Consider the following 4,975-nt stretch of genomic DNA (forward strand, 5'->3'; position numbering starts at 1 on the left):
TGAGCACTAAGTTGAGCACCCAATTGAGTAACGGAGTCCACTTCATGCTTTCCTTCTCTAATAGCCTTGCGAGGTCTACTATATTGTGAGTTATGGACCGCCATTTCCTCAATTTTGTTCCATGTTTGATTGTCATCAACTTCGGTGAACATTCCATTTGATCCCATGTTGAGAATGTTCCTTGAATCTTCATATAGACCGTTCCAAAATTGTTGTACCAAGAACCACTCGCTAAGTCCATGGTGAGGACATGAGCGACAAATTCCCTTGAATCGCTCCCAAGCTTCATACAAAGATTCTTCATCCCTTTGCTTAAAACCCGTAATTTGAGCTCTTAGCATGTTAGTCTTTTCCGGTGGGTAGAATTTTTTGTAGAAAACTAGAGCCAACTTCTTCCAAGAATCAATTCCGAGAGTGGCCTTATCAAGGCCCTTCAACCATTGTTTCGCGGTGCCAATTAGAGAAAAAGGAAATAAGACCCATCGAATTTGGTCTTGAGTTACACCGGTTTGAGAAATCGCATCACAATTGTCACAAAAGGTTTCCATATGAGAATGAGGGTCTTCACTAGGCATCCCCCCAAATTGGCTCCTTTCGACTAATTGGATAAAGGCGGATTTGGCAATAAAATTTCCGGATAGATGTTGTGGTGTGGGAGTACCATTGGGTAGGTTCTCCTCGATGGGTACGGAATGTGATGAAAACTTAGGCATTGTGGGTTGATTTTGTGTGTTATTTTGTAATGGGTTCTCCTCACCTTCTCTTGCAAAAGGGTTGATGAACTCAATAGTTGGTTGAATATCTACAACCTCACCAATACCTCTCAAATTCCTCCTAGCAAGTCTTCTATTGGTTGTCAAAGTTCTTTCAATTTCACGATCAAAAGGTAACAAATCACCTTGTGACCTTCTAGACATGCAAAATATCAAACAACTCGAAAACAATTAGAATAAACCTTGAGGAGTTCTACTTCCCTAAGGCAAAGAAAGACACAACTAATAACAATATAAGAAAATCTAAATCAAGCTAACACCGTCCCCGGCAACGGCGCCATTTTTGATGTGGAATGCGATGATGTCGTCGGGTCACGTCCAATCAAAATACAATTTATAGCTTCACAAATAACTCTACAATTAGTAAAGAGGCAAGTAAAGGTCGGATCCCAAGGGACGGGAATTGAGATGAGATTTCTATTGAAACTAGTGGTGTCTTAGGGGTGTCACAATTTGGGTTGATGTAGAAGGTCACTAAACTAAATAGCAATAAAAGTAAATAAGCAAGATGAATTAAAAGGGTTGTAAACAATTGATAAAAAGCACTAGGGTGTCATGGGGTCATAGGGGAATCATGGGAATTGATCATACAAACATGTTCTCAAATTATAAGCAAGCAATTATTGTTGTGATGGATTGAGTTGGGTTATATCTTACAATCCTAGGAAAGTTTGGGTCCCGGAGCCGAATCGATTAGATTGTACAACACCTACAAGTCAACTTAATCTTCCCTACTCTACAACATGCATGGTCTAATGAGACTCGAGTTGGTTTATGTCTTACAAGTCTCATTGAAAAGATAGGTGATGGGTAAAAAATGCAAGGATTCATAGACTCACATTTCATTAAACATAACATGTGCATGAGTTGAGATCAAAGCAAGCAAGCAAATAAAATATGAAACCATATTAATTTAAGCATTAATCATTCCCCATGTTGGTTTCCCCTAATTGCCCATTAACCCTAGCTAGGTGACTACTCACTCATTAACATGTTGATCATGCTAGCAAGGTTGTCAATCATACCAACCAAGTGAAACATGATGAATAAATAAAAGTAATTAACAATAATTAAAAAGGGATTAAGAGGATTATACCTACTAATAATTCCAATAATAAAGCAAAGATAAAAGAAGTACTTGATTCTTGATTGAGAGGATGTCAATCTCCCAATAATAACCCAAATAATCTTCAATTACCCAAAATAAAGGATGAACAAAAGAGAGATTAAGGAAATAAAACTTGTATTAAAACTTGATTAATTGTTGATTACAAAACTAAAGAGAGATTTGATTGATATTAACTACTCTAAGAATTGATAAGAAGAACATGCTCTTCTAATTAGACTAATGGGGTATTTATAGTGGAAATTAGGTGGATGCATTAGGGTTAACTAAGGGCTAAACTAGTAATTACACTTTTTAGATTGAGCAGGGAGACGCCGGTATTTTTCGAAGGAAGGGCTTCTTTAACGGAGGCTTGAAGAAACGGATTTTGCGCTGTACTGGAATCCGTGCGTATTGGTGTCGGGACCGGCGGATTGTAGTAGGGGAAGACGGGCATCTTCAAGGCAATCCGGGCGTCTTCTGGGCTTGTTGTTCGGGCGTCTTTGAAGGAAGACACACGGATTCTCGTGCTGGGGACGGACGGATTCAAGACAATCCGCTCGGATTGTAGCTCAGCATTGTTTCTTCTTCTTTTCTTCCCTTTTCTTAATAAAATCCTTGGGGATTTCCTCGTAATGTGACCATAATTAGCGCATATTTTGCCCCCGAATTAACCTTGTTCCCATGCTTTTTAGTGCATATTTGGGTCATTTATTATCTTTAGTTCTTTGTTTTGCATATTCTTTGAGATTTTGATCCCTTGGTGGGAAAGGAGTAAGAATCTTGCATTTTCATGGCAAAACAAGACTAAATTGATCGAATTCAATGACCAAGCATCAAGGAGAGACGAGATTAGAAGGCCTTTGTACGTATGATAGTAGATGAGCAATGTTGAGAAAGGATCCTTGAGTCCCCAAGGAAATCCCCAAGGAATTTATGAAGAAAAGGGAAGAAAAGAAGAAGAAGTCTTGCTGAGGCACAATCCGTGCGGATTGTCTACAATCCGGCCGTCCTCCACCTGCACAAACCGTGCGGTTTTCCACCAAGACGCTCGGGTTTGGCCACCACAATCCGCCCGGATTCTCTCCAATCCGCTCGGGTTCCATCTCCAGAATCCGCCCGTCCCGACCCTGATCCGCTCGGATTCCTATACAGCGCATTTTCGTCTTCTCCAAGCTACAAAGAAAGAATCCCTTCCTTCGGAAAATACCGGATCCTCCCTGCTCAATCTAAAAAGTGTAATTACTAGTTTAGCCCTTAGTTAACCCTAATGCATCCCCCTAATTTCCACTATAAATACCCCATTAGTCTAGTTAAAGAGCATGTTCTTCTTATCAATAATTAGAGTAGTTAATATCAATCAAATCCCTCTTTAGTTTTGTAATCAACAATTAATCAAGTTCTAATACAAGTTTTATTTCCTTAATCTCTCTTTTGTTCATCCTTTATTTTGGGTAATTGAAGATTATTTGGGTTATTTTTGGGAGATTGACAACCTCTCAATCAAACATCAAGTACTTCTTTTATCTTTGCTTTATTATTGGAATCATTAGTAGGTATAATTCTCTTAATCCCTTTTTAATTATTGTTAATTACTTTCATTTATTCATCATGTTTCATTTTGTTGGTATGATTGACAACCTTGCTAGCATGATCAACATGATAATGAGTGAGTAGTCTCTTAGCTAGGGTTAATAGGTGATTAGGGGAAACCAACATGGGGAATGATTCATGCTTAAATTAATATGCTTTCATGTTTTACTTGCTTGCTTATTTTGATCTCAACTCATGCAAATGTTATATTTGATGAAATGCTAAGCCTATGAATCCTTGCATTTACCATCATCTCCTATCTTTTCAATGAGACTTGTAAGACATAACCCAACTCGAGTCTCATTAGACCATGCATGTTGTTGAGTAGGGAAGATTAAGTCGACTTGTAGGTGTTGTACAATCTAATCGATTCGGCTCCGGGACCCAAACTTTCCTAGGATTGTAAGATATAACCCAACTCAATCCACCACAACAATAATTGCTTGCTTATAATTTGAGAACATGTTTGTATGATCAATTCCCATGATTCCCCTATGACCCCATGACACCCTAGTGCTTTTTAATCAATTGTTTACACCCCTTTTAATTCATCTTGCTTGTTTATTTTCATTGCTATTTTAGTTAGTGACCTTCTACATCAACCCAAATTGTGACACCCCTAAGACACCACTAGTTTCAATAGAAATCTCATTTCAATACCCGTCCCTTGGGATCCGACCTTTACTTGCCTCTTTACTAATTGTAGAGTTGTTTGTGAAGTTATAAATTGTGTTTTGATTCGGACGTGACCCAACGACCACACCTTTAATTGTGAACACGAAATGGACCGATCAAAAATGGCGTCGTTGCCGGGGACGGTGTTTGCTTGATTTAGATTTCCTTTTATTGTTATTACTTGTGTCTTTCTTCACCTTGGGGAAGTAAAACTCCTCAAGGTTTATTCTAATTATTTTTAAGTTGTTTGATATTTTGCATGTCTAGAAGGTCACAAGGTGATTTGTTACCTTTTGACCGTGAAATTGAAAGAACCTTGACGAACAATAGGAGACTTGCTAGGAGGAATTTGAGAGGTATTAGTGAAGTTATTCAACCAACTATTGAGTTCATCAACCCTTTCGCAATAGAAGGAGAGGAAAACCCATTACACAATACCCTACAAAATCAACCTACAATGCCTAAATTCTCGTCACATTCCGTACCCACCGAGGAGAACCTACCCATTAGTACTCCTACACCACAACATCTAACCGGAAATTTTATTGCCAAATCCGCCTTTATCCAATTAGTCGAAAGGAGCCAATTTGGGGGGATGCCTAGTGAAGACCCTCATTCTCATATGGAAACCTTTTGCGACTATTGTGATGCAATCTCTCAAACCGGTGTGACTCAAGACCAAATTCGATGGGTCTTATTTCCTTTTTCTCTAATCGGCACCGCGAAACAATGGTTGAAGGGCCTTGATAAGGCCACTCTCGGAATAGATTCTTGGAAGAAGTTGGCTCTAGCTTTCTACAAAAAATTCTACCCACCGAAAAAGACTAAC

The 4,975-nt window shown here is 38.8% G+C and overlaps 1 non-coding gene across 1 annotated transcript; it reads left to right on the forward strand.

The window, feature by feature from the left end:
• Positions 1–234: 234 nt before the first annotated feature.
• LOC141625146 (small nucleolar RNA R71) lies at positions 235–341 on the forward strand. The gene has a single exon (XR_012534946.1). It is a non-coding gene; the product is annotated as a small nucleolar RNA R71 (small nucleolar RNA).
• The last annotated feature ends 4,634 nt before the right edge of the window (positions 342–4,975 follow it).

This window comes from Silene latifolia, chromosome 1 (assembly GCF_048544455.1).
Source record: "Silene latifolia isolate original U9 population chromosome 1, ASM4854445v1, whole genome shotgun sequence".
In the NCBI taxonomy this organism is placed as follows: Eukaryota; Viridiplantae; Streptophyta; class Magnoliopsida; order Caryophyllales; family Caryophyllaceae; genus Silene; species Silene latifolia.